The following is a 21,130-nucleotide window of genomic DNA, read 5'->3' as shown; positions in this document are numbered from 1 at the left end:
GCTGGGGGTACTGGTCCAGTATAGTGCCCGGGTATCGAGGCGGTGCAGGGCATCCACCTTGAGGTCAACTTGGATCCAAGCAAAAGAGAATCATAGTTTTGAAATTCCTAGGTCTTGTTAGAGCGTAATAGATGTTGCATACTTGTATGGTGGACCATACAAGCATGCAAGGCTACATATCATATTACAATTTCAAAGCAATAATAATTTTTTGATTTTTGAAAATTTATTTAATCAAGATCTAAAATAAATCATTCTCATAATCAATTGTTCTAAAGTGACATAAGTCAAAAGATGCTAACTAATTCAAATCAAATAAAATGTCCTAACTAAATTAGTCTAAACTAGAACTCCAATAATTGCAAATGTTTTCAGAAGATCTAGCGCATTCCCCCAAGTTCCGAGCAATTATGATTCGGGATCTAAAAAATAGAGAAAGAAACAATCATAAGCTACACTAACCTAGTATACAATATTACACCAAAAAGCTAGGGTCTACTTGGATCAATCAACATGCTTGTCCAAATTTCTAGGCCATTCAACCTCTTTCACTCAACCACATTCTCATCCTCTAACATGTTTTTCTCTCTCAACCCCCTTTTATTTTAGTAATCCCCTAACCATATTGTTAGTAGTTTTGAAGGTATCTGTCACGCCCCAAACCTAGAGCGTAATAGATGTTGCATACTTACATGGCAGACCATACAAGCACGCAAGGCTACATATCATATTACAATCTCAAAACAATAATATTTTTTTTAATTTTTAAAAATTTATTTAATCAAGATCTAAAATAAATCATTCTGATAATCAATTGTTCCAAAGTGACATAAGTCAAAATATGCTAACTAATTCAAGTCAAATAAAATCTTCTAACTAAATTAGTCTAAACTAGAACTCCAATAATTGTGAATGTCTTTAGAAGATCTAGCGTATTCTCCCAAGTTTCGAGCAATCATGATTCAGGATCTAAAAAATAGAGAAAGAAAGAATAATGACCTACACTAGCCCAGTATGCAATATAATATCAAAAAGTGGGGTCTAAGCATGCTAAATAAATAAATAATTAAAGAGCACAATACTAACCGGGGATAAATCAATTTTTGAATAATACAGATATCTCTTTTAAAATTTATCATTATTTTTATAAACTGATACTAGAGACCGAACATCAGGCCATGGCCACGTAACCTAGTGGCATAGCTCAGATACAAAGTGCACAAAGTACCAGATATCACTATTCTAATCACCAATGGCTCTATGTTAAAACTAGTTTTTCAGATACAAGTCTACAGGGCCAACGAATAATTCTTATTAATGGAGCCAGATCATAGCTGTGCTAAGAATACATACATATGAAACAATTGTCATAATTTACCTAATTATATTTTTAAAATTTCATAATATAACACATAACATATTTAAACAGATTTACTATTGTAACAATAACATGCCTGACCTGTTTGACCAAGTATAAAATAGATATCACCCATATTTAATAAACTTATTATCTAAAATTTGAAAAATATACTTTAAAGCATTAGGTTACTTATCTCTTCTTGTTTCAAAATTTTACTTCAAGTAGCAGGTCAAGTTCACCTATTTTAATATCATTAAGATGCAATTAATTTCATCGTCATCTTAGAAGCCAAGAGAAGTCAAAAATTAAAATACTATTCAAGATATGGTATCATGCCCCCAAATTAGATCAGTCAAGTGGCAGTGCTCGACTGCTCGGGTCGATCCAAGTAAAGTGAACTCAAGTGATCAAGATGAGCTATGATTTAAGTGACTCAATAAAGGTCAAGGATAACCAAATTCTAGAGGTACCTGACAAGGCTAGGGGTGCTGGTCTAGTATGCTGCCTAGGTATCGAGGTGGTGCAGGACGTCCGCCTTGGGGTCAACTTGAATCCGAGCAAAAGAGAATCATTACTTTGAACTAAGATTCCTAGGTCTTATTAGAGAGAGAGAGAATCTAAGTTCAGGTTCAATCAAGGGTCTGGATTTGGTTGTCAATAGCACAGGTCAACCTAAATCAATCAACATGCTTGGCCCATGAGTCAAGAGAGAGAAAAGAGGATTTGAGAAACTAATCCATAAGTAAATAAATAAAAAAGAAAAAAATAAGAATTAGAGAAGGAAGAAGAAGATAGAATGGAGAGAAGGATGAGAGGGAAGAGAAGAAAAGGAGGTCTGGCAGTGGGTGCTGGAGATCTGGCGACCAATCACGATGGAGCCAGTGGCGGAGGTGGTGGCAACTATAGCAGCGGCTGGCAAAGGTGGCATGACCAAGTAGTAAGTCTCGATTTGGCCCAAAAATAAGAAAAATGGCTAAACATAAGAAAGAACAGAGAAGGAGGGAAGGGAAGCTCATCGTGCATGGTAGAGATGGTGGACCTCGACCGCAGATAGTTGGGTCTGGTGGGATTTGTGGTGGCGACGCTCAAAACAGAAGAAAATAGGAAAAATAGGGCAATCGGGACACTAGCGAGAGTAGGAAGAGAGTTCGGCGGTGGCACTCTACTGAGGTGGTGCGGTGGCCATCGAAGAAGAAGGAGGAAAAGAGAGAAAACATTCTGGTGAATTGAATAGAGGGGACTCGGGGTACTTATAAAGGATTTTAGGGAGAGACGATAAGATCGAATTGAGCGACCGTTTGCCAGTTACAGCGGCCCCCAACGGCTGCCAGCCATTTGCATTAGCCCGATGAATCCCCATCAGCAACGGTTGGGGGTAGCCTCTTCCCGACGGCCCAGGGATCAAGCAAAGCAGGAACACATCCTTCTCTATTTCGATCCCATTTTTTTTTTGAAGTTTTCCAATGGAAGTCGATGGGCAATGCCGATTTCAATCAGAAATGAGCTCGATTGGGCCAATTCTCACATCCTCCCCTCCTAAAAAAATTTCATGCTGGAAATTTAACATACCTCAGTTTGCAAAAAGGTCTGAATATTTCTCTTTCATCTCGTCCACTAGTTCCCATGTAGCCTCACATTCACTGTCATTACTCCAATGAATCTTGACATAGGGAATCATGCACCTTAATACTTATTCCTTTCTATCAACAATATGTACCAGCTGCTCATCATATAACAAGTATTCTCCAAGCTGTAAAGGAGCCAACTCTACCACATAGCCTGCAGTTGAAATATACTTTCTTAACATGAAGAGATGGAATACATCATGAACTTCAGATGGTGAAGGTGGAAGTGCCAATCAGTATGCTCTCCAACTCTTCCTAGAATTTCAAAGGGTCCCATATAACACGTACTGAGTTTTCTATGAATTCCAAATTACATTACCCCTTTAGTAGGAGATACTTTCAAAAATACATGATTGCCGACCTAAAATTCTAATTCTCGCATTTTATTGTCTCCATAACTTTTCTACCTCCTCTAAGCTATCTTGAGGCGTTCTCTGATTTGCTAGATTTTCTCTACTATTGGTTAAATAATCTTAGGACTCATAAGTTTTTTTTTACCTACATCATCCCAACAATTTGCTGGATCCCATCTGAATACTTTTCTGGTAACTATTATTATATGCAAACTCGACCGAGGGCAAGTGACAGTCCCAAGAACCTCTCATATCAATTGCACAAGCTCTCAATATATCTTTCAAAATTTTGAATGGTCCTTCTCTACGAGGCAAAATAGAACGAAGTCCATTGTGATGTGTTCCCACTTCCATTCAAGAAGCAGAAGAGAATGCAACAATCTTGCTAGTCTATGATGTTCTACCTACTGACAAGTCAAACATTGTGCTACCAACTGTGAAATCTCTCTCTTTATGTTATTCCACCAAAATATATTCTTCAAATTCTTGTACATCTTAGTACTCCTAGGATGCACTATGTACCTGGTTCTATAAGCTTTTTCAATAATTTTTCTTTTTAACTCAGAATCATTTGGAATACAAATTCTATTATTGAATCTCAATGATCTATCCTAATGCATTCAAAACTCTAACTGAGAACCTAATTCAACATAACTTTTAATCTTTTGTAATAGAGCGTCATCTACTTGTGCACTCTTGATCCTTTCTTTTAAAGTAGGTTGGACACTCAAGTTAGCCAAATGTATATCATGATCATGCAAACATACTTCAATTTCTACTCTCAAATCTTCCAAAATGTCCCTCTAAGAGGTGAGTAAAATAGCTATGCCATCCAAAAATTGTCTGCTTAAAGCATCAGCCACTACATTGGCTTTTTCTGGATGGTAATGAATGGATAAATCATAATCCTTAAGCAATTCTAACCATCTTCTCTGTCTCATATTGAATTTCTTCTGAGTAAAGAAGTATTTTAAACTTTTATGATCAGTGTACACCTTATTGGACTCACAATATAAATAATGCCTCCAAATTTTTAATGCAAACTCAATAGTTGCAAGCTCAAGATCGTGAGTGGGGTAATTATTCTTATAAGGATTAGCTATTGAGAGGCATAAGCAATTCCCTTGTCATTTGCATCAAAACATAACCCAATCCTTTCTTTGAAGCATCACTATAGATGATAAAATCTGCACCACTAGAAGGAAGGGTAAGAATAGGAATCGATACCAAATGTTGTTTAAGCTTCCTAGAAACTTCATTCACATTTATCTGACCACTCAAACTTAACTCCTTTATGAGTTAGTTGAGTCAAAGGTGCAACAATATAGAAGAAACCCTCAACAAACCATCTATAATATCCAACAAAGCCTAAGAAACTGCAAACCTCAGAAACACTGTTCGGCCTGTTCCAATTGACCACTACTTCTACCTTTCTTGGATCTACATAAATCCCCTCTTTAGATATCACATGCCTTAGAAACATCATATTGTCTAGTCAGAATTCACTTTTCTTCAATTTACCATACAATTGCTCATGTCTCAGAGTTTCTAGAACAATCCTCAAATGCTGCTCATGCTCAGCCTGACTTCCAAATTAAACTAGAATATCATCAATAAAGGTAACCACAAATCTATCTAAAAAGGTTTTAAATACTCTATTCATCAGGTCCATAAAAGCTGCTAGAGCATTTTTCAACCCAAAGGGTATGACCAAAAATTCATAGCGCTCATACCACATACGAAAACCAGTCTTAAGCGCATCCTCCACCTTTATCTTCAATTGATGGTACCCAGAATGGAGATCAATCTTGGAGAACAATTGGGTGCTCTTTAATTGATCAAACATGTCATCAATCCTTGGTAGAGGATACTTGTTCTTCATTGTCACCTTATTTAACTCTCGATAATCAATACATAACTTCATACTACCATCTTTCTTCTTTACAAATAATATTGGAGCTCCCTAGTGGAAAACACCAGGTCTGATGAAGCCCTTATTAAGAAGATCTTGCAACTGTTTCTTTAATTTCTTCATTTCAGCTGGAGCTATTCTATAAGGAGTTTTGGAGATTGGTGTCATACCGGAAGTCAAATCGATTGCAAATTCAACTTCTTTATTTGGAGGCAAACTAGGGAGATCTTCTAGAAAGATATTAGGATATTCATCCACCACTGAAAAATCTTCTAGTTTCTGGTATGCTTGTCTGGTATCAACTACTATAGTTATATATGCCATGCACCCCTTCCTAAGTAACTGCTTAATTTCTATAGTAGAGACAACTTAAGGAGAAGTATAAGCACCACAACTCATAAAACTAAATTCAATATATTAGGAATCTAGAAATTTATCCATTTCTTATAGCAATCAATAGTAGCAAAATGTGATGCTAACCAGTCCATACTCAAAATTATGTTAAAATCATAAATGTCTATGACTATCAAATTAGGAGTCAATTCTTTACATACTATCTAAACTGAACAAGACTTGCAGATTCGATTAGCGATCACCCCACCCCTGGCAGGAGTTCTAATATGCATATCAAACTCTAATGGCACACAAGATAGGTTATAATTTTGCACAAATATAGATGACATAAAAGAATGTGTAGCACCAGAATCAAATAATAGATGAGCATAAATAGGTAAAATCGATAATATACAAGATACCATAGCAACCGGCTGGGAAGTGAGCTTCCCAGCTTTGTGTTCGTCTTTCTTTTTGCCGGAGCATCCTGCTGAGTCAATGCATAAACACAGCCCTGAGTGCACGGTCTCCCCCCTTTTGATGCTTGGGAGAAGACGATTGAGCTGATTGAGTTGGAGCAAAAGAAGCTTGCACTTGCTAAGTCTTAGTAGCCTGGGCCCTCTGAATTGATTAAGACTCTTGATGATTCTGAAGGCACTCTGCTATCTTATGGCCCTGTTGGCCATATTTGAAACAAGCTCCGGATAACCGTCTACAATCTTGGTCTTATGAACACCACCACATGCTTCATATTTAGCAATCATTCCAAAAGATTCTTGCATCCCCATATGCCAAGACTTGTCACGAGATTTTGCAGGTGCGCCAGGGTTCTATCCACTCTGAGTATCAAAATCTTTGCTCCTCTTCTTTTACTTCACGACTTTGTATCTCAAGTTTCTTTTCATAATAATCTCCATGATCTTGGCCCTATCTACCAAATTATCATAATTTGCTGAGTGCACTGCGGCCAAACTCTGACATAAGTGTGGCTTCAACCCTTCTTCAAACCTCCTCATCCTGGACTCTGCATCCATGATGAGGGTGGGAGCAAACTGGGACAGTTTATCAAACTCGGCCTCATACTCATCCACAGTCATAGCTCCTTGAAACAAATTAAGAACTTTCTTCTTTAGCTCTCTTAGACGACTAAAGGAAAATACTTGGAGTTGAAGGAAGTGCGGAACCTCTGCCAAGTAACTAACTTATGCTCATGAGCCAATGTGCATTCCACAGACTTCCACCAATGATGAGCCCTGTCCTGAAGCGTATAGGTGGCAAATCTAACTTTTTCTTTACCAGTGCACTCCATTTTCCTAAAGGCTTTTTCCATCTCATCAATCCAAGCCTTGCCCTCATGAAGATTAGTAGTACCTTTAAAAGTTGGAGGAGCCACCCTTTTGAATTTAGTTATACCCCTTTTTTTCTCAGCTAGATCAACATCATGCTAGACTAAGTGTTGTGGTTGCTACCTCTATTGACGTACCAATCCAACAACTTTCTTAATTAGTTCAAGCACCCGAGTTTGGTTTCCAACTACATTCCCTTGTATCACCATTGGCTGACCCAGAATTGGTTGATTCACTATTTATTGACCAGTGCCGCCTTATTGGTAAATTTTGGAGGCCACATTATGGTGCCCTGGACTCCGAGATGCCTTGGCGGCTTGGTTAGTAGGGGCTCCACCCTGAGAGCCCCCAACCGTCTCATTCAAACTACGGGTATGGTGAGGCGGCATTCTGATTCAGAAAAAATAAAACAAATATCACAAATAACATCCAAACAAAATAGCAGAAGGTTATTAACAAGAAACAAATAATATTAGCCTATTGTCTAGTTCCTACCCAACTCTCAACTTTTCCGACGAATCTTAAGGATCCTAAAACCTAGGCTCTAATATCACTAAACCTGTCACGCCCCAAACCCAGAGCATAATAAATGCCGCATACTTGCTTGGCAGACCATACAAGCATTCAAGGCTATAAATCATATCATAATCTCAGAACAATAATAATTTTTCGATTCTTGGAAAATAGTTTAATCAAGATCTAAAACAAATCATTCCCATAATCAATTATTTCAAAGTGTCCTAAGTCAAAATATACTAACTAATTCAAATCAAATAAAAAATTCTAACTAAACTAGTCTAAACAAGAACTCCAATAATTGCGAATGTCTTCAGAAGATCTAGCACACTCCCCCAAATTGCAAACAATCATGATTCAAGATTTGAAAAGTAGAGAAAAAAATAATAATAAGCTACACTAGCCTAGTAAGCAACATAACACTAAAAAGTGGAATCTAAGCATGATAAATAAATAAATAATTAAAGAGCATGATACTAACTGAGGATAAATCAATTTTTGAATAATACGCATATCTTTTTCAAAATTTATTATTATTTTTATCAACTAATATTAAAGAGCCAACATCAAGCTATGGCCACATAATCCAGTGGCATGGGTCAGATATAGAATACACAAAGTGCTTGATACTACTATTCTAATCACTGGTGGCTCAGTATCGAAACCAGTTTTTCAGATTACAAGTCAGCAGGGCCAAACAAATAATTTCCATTGACGGGGCTAGATCATAGCCATGCTAAGAATACATACATATAAAATAATGTGGAGTGATTGATTAAAACTTCGTTTGATTTTGATGAGCTCAAAGCATTTGAGTATATCTTGTGATTACTAATGAATTCAATTGAGTGTTTCAGTGAAAATCCTGTCCAAGTGTCTCTAGACTTGGTTCATAGTATTTTGGATAAGTTAAGAAGTCTGCATAAACCAATGTCTGAGACTCGAGTCGACTCCCGAGTATCACGAGTCGACTCCAAGTATATCAAGCTCACTGGCACAAGCTCGAGTCGACTCCAGATCAGTACGAGTCGACTCCGACTAAGAACAGAAGGAAGAACAGAAAGCCTCATCTCAGAACCTGTCAACGAGTCGACTCCTGAAGTGCGCGAGTCGACTCCGATGTTCAACGAGTCGACTCCAAGTTAGTAAGAGTCGACTCCAAGAGGAACACACAGAAAAGTCAGAAAGCAGTTTTCGGGTCTGAGATTCGAGTCGACTCCAGTGGAACGCGAGTCGACTCCGATGGTTGGCAGGTCGACTCCAAAGAAAGCAAGAGTCGACTCTCAGCGGTACACAAGGAAAAAGTCAGAGAGCGTTTTATGAACTCTGAGATTCGAGTCGACTCCCGCAGTACGCGAGTCGACTCCGAGACTGTGCGACCATCGACAGACAGAAAACCATGTTACTGCCTCTGAGATTCGAGTCGACTCCCAGACAGCTCGAGTCGACTCCAAGACAAGCTTCACGTCAAAAGGCAGAAGACCAACTTTCGAAAACTGAGAGCCGAGTCGACTCCAAGGAAGTTCGAGTCGACTCCAAGACTGGATGAGCCAAAAGACAGAATCGGGAGTTCGGGCTCTGAGATTCGAGTCGACTCGAGTGGACAAAATTCAAAATTGGATCCACGGACTTCAGTGGATGAGCCGACTCCAAAATTGCCAGGTCAGCTCCAGAAGTTGGCGAGTCGACTCCGGGTCAAGACGAGTCGACTCCCAGTCGTGACGGCAACTTTAATTCAAAATTGGAACAGTTTCCGAGTCGACTCCGGAAAAGCTTGAGTCGACTCCCGCTACAGCCGAGTCGACTCCTGATCGCGCGAGTCGACTCCAACCCACCAACGGTCATATTGTCAGGCTGCGCAGAGTGTGCAGAACGGACAGAAAAAGCAGTGTAACGGCTAGTTTCCGTGGGGGTTGGTTTAAATAGCCACAGAAGACTGTAGCAAAAAAAAAAGAACACACATTCCACTCCAAGCATTCAAGCTTTCAAGCTCTCCAAGTGCTCTTCAACGAAAAAAAGGGAAGATCTGCATTTACTGCTCCAACAACATCTTCCCAGCATTAAAAGCTTCCTCCTCCTGCATTCAAGTCGACCACTCTTTCAAGAGGAGACCGGAGTTCAAGAAGCCTTGCCTCTTCACCAGCTTAAAAGCGTTTGAGGGCTTCTAAACTCCTTCTTGTTTATATTGCTTTAAATCTGCTTAAGAGAAGCTTGTTCTTCTGTTTTTCTTTCTACACATTTGTATTACTTGGTTCAATCAGGGGATTGAATCAAGGGGATTAAGGTTGGTTGGTGAGCCAAGTTAAAACCAACGTGTGTAAGGGTTTGATTGTGAGCCCGGGAAAACAATCGGGGTTGGTTCTAGTCGGTGAGCCTAGGAAAACCGATCGAGTTCGTTGTGAGCTCGTAAAACAACAAGTTTGGTTGTGAGCTTGCAAAACAACCGGCTGTAATCCAAGGGGGTTATAGTGAAATTCCCAAGTGAGACTTGGGGAGTGGACGTAGGAGCAAGGGGTGGCTCCGAACCACTATAAAACTTTGTGTTTGTATTGCATTGTCTCTCATTTTCTTCCCCGCACACTACTCACAGCACTTAGCTTTAATTAAATAACTTGTTGTAGTTTTTTAATTAACCATCCACAAAGTTTTAATTAGCCAAATTATTTTAAAACCCAATTCACCCCCCCTCTTGGGTTGTCTATCTGGGCAACAAGTGGTATCAGAGCCAAAAACTCTTCCACTCAAGAGTTAAAAGATCAAAATGACAACCCCATTTGGATCTTCTCACATTGAGGGTCAGTCCACCCAAAGACCCCCTTTCTTCAATGGATCTGACTACTCATACTGGAAGGCTAGGATGAGAATATTCATCCAAGCCCAAGACTATGAGATGTGGTCCATTGTAGTAAATGGGCCATACATCCCATCCATATATGTAGATGGTGTTAAGGTACCTAAACTAGAAATGGATTGGGATGAGCATGACATGAGGAAGGCACAACTAAACTCTAAAACAATGAATGTGTTCTATTGTGCCTTAGACCGTAATGAATTCAATAGGATTTCAACTTGTAATTCAGCAAAAGAAATTTGGGACAGACTTGAAGTGACCCATGAGGGCACGAATCAAGTCAAGGAATCCAAAATAAACATCTTGGTTCATAAATATGAACTATTTAAAATGGATTCAAATGAAACAATCACATCCATGTTCACTAGGTTTACTGATATTGTCAATGGTCTAAAAAGCCTTGGCAAGAACTATACTAACAGTGAGCTTGTCAGGAAAATCCTTCGGTGTCTACCGAGGTCGTGGGAAGCTAAAGTGACAGCAATCCAAGAAGCCAAGGACTTGAACAAGCTACCACTTGAGGAGCTTCTTGGATCCCTCATGACGCACGAGCTCACCATGAAACAACACAACGAGGAAGAGTCCTCCCATAAGAAAAAGGTAATAGCCCTTAAATCTACTTCTTCTAACAAGGATTTGTCTTGCAGCAGCAGCAGTGAAGAAGAAGAAGATGAGGAAGATGGTGGTGAGGCTCTTCTTGTGCGCAAGTTCAAGAAATTCATCAACCACAAGAAGTCCTATCATCAAAGGAGAGGCCCCTCAAATTCCTACCGCAAAGACAAAGGTAAGGAAAGGGAAAATGAGGGGATTGGTTGTTACGAGTGCAAGAAGCCGGGTCACATAAGAGCGGAGTGCCCCTTACTGAAGAAGGGGAGTAAGTACAAGAAGAAAAAGGCACTTGTCACTACCCTATCGGACTCCGACTCATCATCCTCCTCATCAGATGATGAACAAGAAGAGAAGGTGATGAGTGCTAAATAATGTATAAATTTATCTATTTTACATAGCACTTATTATTATTGTTATTCACATATGTTAAATTTAAACATAAGAAAATGTGTTTTCCCTCTTCATTGCATTTTAATAAATTATTAGAGGTAATTCAAGTTTGGTTTAATAGTTTAATGTGTGTGCAGGTCGAGTTAACCCATTCACGAACTAGTTCCAATCTGTTTCATGTGTGGACTACTTTCTCCCACATGTGGATGAAGCTATCCATTCCTTTGTCCACGTCATATTTTCCCGTGTGCACCAAGCTTCCCAACCTAGCCAAACAGAGGCCTCTCCCATTTTCTCCACGTGTCCAAACTTCCTCTATTTCAGATTCAGGACCAAGCTCTTCCAACCTACCCGAGTGGACCCCAACCACCTTTCAAAACAAATAATAATAATAATAATAATATATATATATATATATATATATATATAATATAAATAAAACTCTCACGCATTCATCTCCCTCTCTTCCCCTCCCTGTTTTGGAACATACCGAGTGATCCCCTCCGCATCCTCCCCCGCGCGATCAAAGGAATTCCTCCCAGCATCATCGTCTTCTCCTAATCCTCCCAGATCACTCCCTTCCGTTTACAGCCGCAGCATCCCAGACCGGCCGCTCGTCCCAGCGCGTTCACAGCAGGATAAAATCTCCACTGTTCATCTTCTTCCTCCCGCGGTGGATCACGGCCGAGAATCAAGTCGCCACCCGACGATTCTCCCGTTCCAGCCACGAGCCCCACGCGGTGCAGCCAGCGACCGGATCTCCCGCCTCCTCCTCCGCCCGTGACGCAGCCAGATCCAGCCCCTCCGTCTTCAGCCGAGATCCAGCACCAGCGCATCATCGCCTCCCCCGCCTCCGCCTCGTCCGTTTCTCGCCATCCAGGAGGGATCCTCTTCCATGATCAGCGCCCAGCGATTCCACGGCCGTTTCGATCCTCAGTCGGCTGCAAGGGGTGGGGAAGTCCTATATAAGGAGGGCTCGGTTGAGAAGAAAGAGAGAGGGGTCTCCCCTGTTTCGGTGAAGAAAAGAAGCCACCAGCCGAGAGAAAAGAGAGAAAAAAAAATTATAAAAAAAAGAGAAAGGAGGGAGGAAAGAGAAGAGTTTGTGACATTTTGGGAAGAATGAGAGGTGAAGGCTTTCATTTGAAGATGGAAGGATATCCGGCCACCATGCGCGGCTGAACACCTAGTCTAGGGCTGGATGAAGCCCTAGCAATGTAACAGGGCATTGTAGTTCTTACTCTTTTAATCTTTTTGGAGTTTGTTTAAATTCTCATTCTCAATGAAAAATTATTTTATGATGTTTAAACCTTGAGCATGCCATTTACTATTCATGTTGCTAAAGTAGTCTAAGATGATCCATGCCTAGGAAGATGAGATGTGCTACACCCTAGATTAGCATACTTAGGTAGACACTTCATGCTATACCGAAGATGGATCTTCCTAAAACTCTTTATGCTTTTATTTTATAAGGCTTGTAGCCAAAATTGCATGCCTCTCCAAAAGATAAGATTAAGAACACAATCCTTGATGCAATGCTATGTGGTGGATTCCAAACCCTAGATCTATTTACTTTGATAAAATTTCAATCCGTACTCATAGTTTGATTTAGTTAAATCAAGTTAGCAAATCCTTCTTGTTGATTTATTTTTAAAAGAAAAATAACTTATTCTTCAATCCCTGTGGACCGACACCCGTAATCACTATCCTACAGGATACGTGCTATTGCGTGGTTTATTTTTGAAATTGAAATAACCGATCAATTTTTGGCGCCGTTGCCGGGGATTGCTTGCATAGTTATTTTTCCTATCATTAAAAAAAAATTAATTAATTAAAAAAAAAACTTTCAAATATATATATATATATATATATATAATTATTCTCTATTATTGTTACTTTTCTTATCTCCTTTTTCTCTTCTACTAATTTTTTTTTTTTAATTTTTCTTTTGGTCTTATTTGATCAGGAATCGAAGAGGAGATCTGGGCTATCAGAAAGGAATGCTTTGAAGGTTTGCTAAAAAAAAAAATTTAAAATTGCTGGGGAAATTTCCTTTGGTAACCTCTAAACCTTTCTTATTTAAATTAATTATTAGCTTGAAATTTTGTGGTGATTGTTTGATTTCAATTTCAGCAAAATTGTGAATGCATGCTTGATACACATACACAAATCAATTTGCACATAGTAAGGGCAATCACCCCAACAAGATAAGAGCCGGATTTCATCACCGGACTCTTGCCCAACTTAGGTGAACTCAATCTCACGTAGTGTCATCTTTAATTAAAATCAATTAGACGTTGGCCCCTAGGGACATTCGAGCTCAATAGGACGAAGATCACCGAAGGTTGCACCAATTTCGCTCTGTGGCTTAGTTGATGTCTAGGCAAGCTTTGTCCCTATAAGGGAGACAGTTCATCTGTTCGAGGCAAGTGGGTTTTAAGTGGGACCTTTGCGAACGCATCGTGACCCCTCCACTTACCTGGGAGCTTACCTGGTCAACTCGGTTCATTAGACCGGATTGGAGGCTTAGGTGCCCTCTTCAAACCAGTTAGGAGCTGTCTAGTGATTTTAGGACAAAGACTAGGATTGATATGCTTTTCTCTTTTATTGCATGCTTGATTGACCGAGTACTAGTGTATGCACGGTAGTCGTTCTAGAGTACAAAATCTATTACCTTTTGACCCTGAAATAGAACGAACCCTTAGGAACATTCGAGCTAAGATCAAAACATTAGGATCATACCCACCTCTTAAGATGGCTGAAGAACAACCCAAACTCCTGAGGGAATACTTTACTCCCACTATTTACACTTCCCCATCTTGCATTCGATTACCTGAGGTAGCAGCTGTACAATATGAAATAAAGTCTAGTGTGATCCAAATGCTTCCATCTTTTTATGGGCTCACCAATGAAGATCCATATAAACACCTAGATGAATTCCTTGAAATTTGCACCACTGTCAAGATTCAGAATTTCACTGATGATGCTCTGAAACTTAGGTTATTCCCCTTCTCCCTTAAAGATAGAGCCAAGCAATGGTTGAATTCTTTAGAAGCCAACTCAATTCGTTCTTGGGATCAAATGCAACAAGAATTCCTTAAAAAATACTTTCCCATAGGAAGAACGAACCAGTTTAGACGTGCCATTACAAGCTTCTCCCAAACTGAGGGAGAAGAATTTCATGAAACTTGGGAGAGATTTAGGGACCTAATCCGTAAATGCCCTCATCATCAAATACCTAAGTGGCAACTAGTGCAATGTTTTTATGACGGATTGACAGAACGAAACCGTCAGATGATCGATGCTGCATGCGGGGGCACTTTTATGCTTCAAAATGAGCATGAAGCATGGAAATTATTTGAAAAACTTAATGAAAACTCCCTCCACCATGCTTCATGTTCTCGTCAAGCACCCCCGAGTTCTCAAAGAAAAGGGACCATTTGTGAAATAAGTCATTCTATGGACCTGTCTAGCAAGGTAGATGCATTGTCCCATAAGATTGACCAACTGATGATAGGTGGGCATTACATGAACTCTTCCCAAGCACAAGTGTGTACTATTTGTTCTAGCCCATCCCACCCTATTCATAAGTGCCCTTCAGCGCCCCAATTCCCCGAACTCGTGCAAGAACACATCAATGCTGCTCAAATACTGCCTAGACCGGGTAATGACCCATTTTCCAATACATATAACCCGGGATGGCGAAATCATCCAAACTTTTCTTGGAAGCAGCAAGCTTCGAATACTGCCCAACCCTATTCCCAAAATCTTCAAAATCCTCAGAATTTTCAAGCCCAACAAAATATTTATCCCTACCGTCCCTCGACTCAATTTCAACACACTTCTCCTCCACCCCAAAGAAACACAGCCTTTGAGGAGAAAGTGTTGAACGCCCTTCAAGGTTTGGAAACCATTACACAATTAGTGCACTCTCATACGCAATCAATCGCCAAGCTAGAATCTCAAATGGGTCAACTAGTTAATGCACTAAACAAGCGAGAGGAAGGAAAACTTCCAAGCCAACCACTAAGTAATCCTAGGGGACAATACATGGCTCAAGAAAATCAACTAAATGCAATTCATCATGAACAAGCCAATGCTTTGACTACCCTAAGGAGTGGACGTGTAGTAGACAATAAGATTGGGGAGGACAACAATAAGGAGGATGAAGAAGAGGATAGAAATGTGTCAAATGAAAAACCTTCTTCTTCTTCTTCACCTAGTCCACCTTCTGCCAAAACTCATATCCCAAAGGCCCCATATCCTGAAGCTCTTACTTCACCCTCTCCATTTGGCAAAAAGGGAACTTCATTAGAAGAGATGATGGAGGTCTTCAAACAAGTTAAAATCAACCTCCCACTCCTTGATGCCATCAGACAAATTCCCTCCTATGCCAAATTTCTCAAAGACCTTTGTACACAAAAGCGAAAATCTAGGACACATGTGCCTAAAAAGGTCTTCCTAACTGAGCAAGTGAGTTCTATTCTCCAACACAACACCCCTCCAAAATTCAAAGATCCTGGTGCTCCCACCATCTCCTGTGTCTTAGGAAATAATTTCATTGATCGAGCACTCTTAGATCTAGGGGCAAGTGTCAACCTTTTACCTTATTCAGTTTATGAGAAACTTGGTTTAGGTGAGTTAAAACCAACCTCGGTATCCCTTCAATTGGCTGATCGATCTGTAAAAACACCACGTGGGATAATTGAAGATGTTCTTGTCAAGGTAGATAAATTCTATTTTCCAGTAGATTTCATTGTCCTTGATATGGAACATGAGCCCAATCCTAATAAACAAATCCCCGTGATCCTTGGGCGGCCCTTTTTAGCAACAGCCAATGCATGCATCAATTGTAGAACAGGGGTAATGAACATATCATTTGGAAACATGAAGGTAAAATTAAATGTGTTCAATGCGGCCGACCAACCCGCGAGGGAAGTTGAGTGTTTTATAATAGACAAAATAGATGACCTCATAAAAGGAGATGCAAAAACTATCTCACTGTGTCTGGCTGAAGACAATAAACTTAGCGCTTGTTGGAAGGCAACCCAATTCTCTTAGATTATTTCTTAACATTGAGGACAATGTTAGGTTTAGGTTTGGGGGTATTCATCTTGATTTTCATCCCAAAAAATAAAAAATAAAAAAATAATAATAAAAAAATTATTTTTTTTTAAAAATAATAAAAATAATAATAATAAAAATCATTTTTTTTAAAAAAAGAAAAAAATAAAAAATAAAAATATTTTTTTAAAAAAATGTGTTTATTTTCATTTTTTATAAAATAATAAAAAAAAATTTTTAAAAAAAAGTTTTTGTTAAAAAAAATCCTAATTTATATACATTTATGCGAGAATGATAAACACACAAGGTATATAAAATCTAAAAAGCCCAATGACTAGTGGAAAGTAATACAAATTTAAGTTCTTTTTATTAAGTCTCTCTTAGGGAGTTGTAAGCTAATTAATACTTTGGAATTTCACTACACACTGGCCGACCCTTCTAAGGTCTAGGCTCGACATTATGTTGATAGTATAGTAGCAACCTTGGACCCTGATGAATCATACTTATCTAATCCAATAAAAATAAAAAAAATCAATAAAAATGGATTTAGTCAGGAACATCGAAAAGGGCTACCTATTGTCAAAGGTCAAGTGGGCTTGTGATGAGGACTCCGAGCATAAGTCCGTAGGGGAGTCTTGATGCCCGACACCTTATGCCAACTGGTGTGAGAGTTGTCGACTGATTGCTCGTTACACGGAGAAATCACCACAAGAGTAAAAGTGCACAATTTATATATCTTTCTTTAAAAAAAAAAGAAAAAAAAAGAAGAAAAATGTTGTATTGACCGAAAAGACAATAGTGTGAAAGCCGTCATTGTAAAAATTCGAGTAAACTGGAATATTACAGATAAAGCCCGTGAGGTACTAAAGTAAACATCCACAACTCTCGAAATCCTGCAGATAAGATGATTTTGAATCAGTGAGTAGGTCTTTTCGACCAATCCTTGGAAACTACTAGTATTAACAATATTTTGGAGATCCGAACCCTTAGCTTGTGAACGGTCCAGATTTCACCGAGCACTCCAGTATAAATAAGTCTTACAACTCCCTAACGGAAACTTAATGACTTCAACTTGAATTGCATTTTGACCTAGAATTTGGGCTGACTTAGTAAATAAAACCGTGTGTGTTTTGAAATTCTTATCATTTATGTATCTTAAATTAGATTTTAATATAAAAAAAAAGTTTTTGAAATTCTTTACTAGTATGCATTTGGAATTTGATTTTCACTTCATAGATCAATCGAAAAAAAAAATAATTAAAAAAAGAATAAAAATAATAAAAAAAAATAATCATAACAATAAATGATTTATTTCAATATTGAAGTTTGTGGGTATCTTCGCTGGAAACCCTCACGAGACTATAACTCGTCCACTAGGGTAACCTAGGGGTTTAAAGCCTTGTTGCATATGGTAAATGCAACCGCGATGCCTGCGAAAGTGAGTTAGAATTTGTCTTTTCTAATTTTATTTTGCTCGAGGACTAGCAAAATGTAGGTTTGGGGGTGTGATGAGTGCTAAATAATGTATAAATTTATCTATTTTACATAGCACTTATTATTATTGTTATTCACATATGTTAAATTTAAACATAAGAAAATGTGTTTTCCCTCTTCATTGCATTTTAATAAATTATTAGAGGTAATTCAAGTTTGGTTTAATAGTTTAATGTGTGTGCAGGTCGAGTCAACCCATTCACGAACTAGTTCCAATCTGTTTCATGTGTGGACTACTTTCTCCCACATGTGGATGAAGCTATCCATTCCTTTGTCCACGTCATATTTTTCCGTGTGCACCAAGCTTCCCAACCTAGCCAAACAGAGGCCTCTCCCATTTTCTCCACGTGTCCAAACTTCCTCTATTTCAGATTCAGGACCAAGCTCTTCCAACCTACCCGAGTGGACCCCAACCACCTTTCAAAACAAATAATAATAATAATAATATATATATATATATATAAGATAAATAAAACTCTCACGCATTCATCTCCCTCTCTTCCCCTCCCTGTTTTGGAACATACCGAGTGATCCCCTCCGCATCCTCCCCCGCGCGATCAAAGGAATTCCTCCCAGCATCATCGTCTTCTCCTAATCCTCCCAGATCACTCCCTTCCGTTTACAGCCGCAGCATCCCAGACTGGCCCGCTCGTCCCAGCGCGTTCACAGCAGGATAAAATCTCCACTGTTCATCTTCTTCCTCCCGCGGTGGATCACGGCCGAGAATCAAGTCGCCACCCGACGATTCTCCCGTTCCAGCCACGAGCCCCACGCGGTGCAGCCAGCGACCGGATCTCCCGCCTCCTCCTCCGCCCGTGACGCAGCCAGATCCAGCCCCTCCGTCTTCAGCCGAGATCCAGCACCAGCGCATCATCGCCTCCCCCGCCTCCGCCTCGTCCGTTTCTCGCCATCCAGGAGGGATCCTCTTCCATGATCAGCGCCCAGCGATTCCACGGCCGTTTCGATCCTCAGTCGGCTGCAAGGGGTGGGGAAGTCCTATATAAGGAGGGCTCGGTTGAGAAGAAAGAGAGAGGGGTCTCCCCTGTTTCGGTGAAGAAAAGAAGCCACCAGCCGAGAGAAAAGAGAGAAAAAAAAATTATAAAAAAAAGAGAAAGGAGGGAGGAAAGAGAAGAGTTTGTGACATTTTGGGAAGAATGAGAGGTGAAGGCTTTCATTTGAAGATGGAAGGACATCCGGCCACCATGCGCGGCTGAACACCTAGTCTAGGGCTGGATGAAGCCCTAGCAATGTAACAGGGCATTGTAGTTCTTACTCTTTTAATCTTTTTGGAGTTTGTTTAAATTCTCATTCTCAATGAAAAATTATTTTATGATGTTTAAACCTTGAGCATGCCATTTACTATTCATGTTGCTAAAGTAGTCTAAGATGATCCATGCCTAGGAAGATGAGATGTGCTACACCCTAGATTAGCATACTTAGGTAGACACTTCATGCTATACCGAAGATGGATCTTCCTAAAACTCTTTATGCTTTTATTTTATAAGGCTTGTAGCCAAAATTGCATGCCTCTCCAAAAGATAAGATTAAGAACACAATCCTTGATGCAATGCTATGTGGTGGATTCCAAACCCTAGATCTATTTACTTTGATAAAATTTCAATCCGTACTCATAGTTTGATTTAGTTAAATCAAGTTAGCAAATCCTTCTTGTTGATTTATTTTTAAAAGAAAAATAACTTATTCTTCAATCCCTGTGGACCGACACCCGTAATCACTATCCTACAGGATACGTGCTATTGCGTGGTTTATTTTTGAAATTGAAATAACCGATCAGAAGGTCAATTTCTGTTTCATGGCCAACGAAAACGAGGTAACTTCCGACACGCATCCTGATTTTTCTTTTGATGAACTTTATGATGCATTTAATGAATTAATGGCAGAATATAAGGCTATAAATCTTAAGAATAAAGAACTGAAAATAACTAATCAATCATACCTACATAAATACGATAAATTAGTTAAGGATAAGGATTTAATCACCAAAGAAAATATAGAACTTAAAACAAGCAACCAACTTTTAACTCAAAAGACCAACACCTTAACTAAAGAAAATGAAAAACTAACTAAGGAATTTTCAGAACTTAAAAAATATAAACAAACCTTAGATAAGGATCTTACTAAAGAACTTAATGATCTAAAAGCCGAAAATCAAACACTAACTAAAGAACTTAACAAATACAAACCCTTAGTTGAAAGATTTACCTATAGTTCTGAAAAATTAAACATGATACTAAATAGTCAACTTGCAGTGTTTAATAAAGCCGGTTTAGGATATAAACCAAGAAATAAGCAAAAACTTCTTAGTAACTTCTTTGTTAAAGCTGGGGAAACAAAAACTAAGAAAATAACCTGCTTTTGTTGTGGTACAGTAGGTCATAAAGCAAATGTATGTAATTTTAGGAAAAGTAAAACTAAAAGAAAAATTAAAAGGGTATGGGTTCCAAAAGGAACCAACTTGACTAACCATGAAGGACCCAAGAAAACTTGGGTACCTAAGATGACATGATTTGCTTGTGTAGGAGTGTCTTGCAGCCAAGGTCAACAAAAATTGCTGGTATTTGGATAGTGGCTGCTCAAGGCACATGACGGGTGATAAAGACCAATTTTTCACTCTTGAAGCTAAGAAGGGAGGTGCTGTGACGTTTGGAGACAACAACCAAGGTCACATCATTGGTATTGGTAAAGTTCAAATCACCCCTTCTACTTTTATAGATAATGTTAGATATGTTGATGGTCTTAAGCATAACTTGTTAAGCATCAGTCAATTATGTGATAAAGGATATGATGTTATGTTTAAACCATCACTATGTATTATAACAAATCCTAATGATAATAGCTTAGTTTTTAAAAGGATTAGACGTGGAAATGTATATGTTGTAGACCTAGAAGATCTTGCAAAACATAACCAATGTCTAGTTGTAAATGAAACTAAAGATAATGATGCTAGTTGGTTATGGCACCGTAAGTTAGGTCATGCAAGCATGGACACAATAACTAAATTAGTTAAAAGAGACTCCGTGATAGGTTTGCCAAAATTAAAATTTGAAAAGAACAAAATATGTGAAGCATGTCAATTTGGCAAACAATCTAGGAACTCTTTTAAATCCATAAAATGTGTCTCTACCTCTAGGCCTCTAGAATTATTACACATGGACCTATTTGGTCCAACTAGAACAACAAGTCTAGGTGGAAATAAATATGGTCTTGTTATAGTAGATGATTACTCTAGGTACACATGGGTCATGTTCCTAGCACATAA

At 38.9% G+C, this 21,130-nt stretch overlaps 1 non-coding gene across 1 annotated transcript; it reads right to left on the bottom strand.

Annotated features, from left to right (window-relative positions):
• Positions 1–14,422: 14,422 nt before the first annotated feature.
• LOC120110038 lies at positions 14,423–14,528 on the bottom strand. The gene has a single exon (XR_005510816.1). It is a non-coding gene; the product is annotated as a small nucleolar RNA R71 (small nucleolar RNA).
• Positions 14,529–21,130: the final 6,602 nt, after the last annotated feature.

This window comes from Phoenix dactylifera, chromosome 2 (assembly GCF_009389715.1).
Source record: "Phoenix dactylifera cultivar Barhee BC4 chromosome 2, palm_55x_up_171113_PBpolish2nd_filt_p, whole genome shotgun sequence".
NCBI classification, from domain to species: Eukaryota; Viridiplantae; Streptophyta; class Magnoliopsida; order Arecales; family Arecaceae; genus Phoenix; species Phoenix dactylifera.
This window is presented reverse-complemented; position numbering and strand designations above follow the sequence as displayed.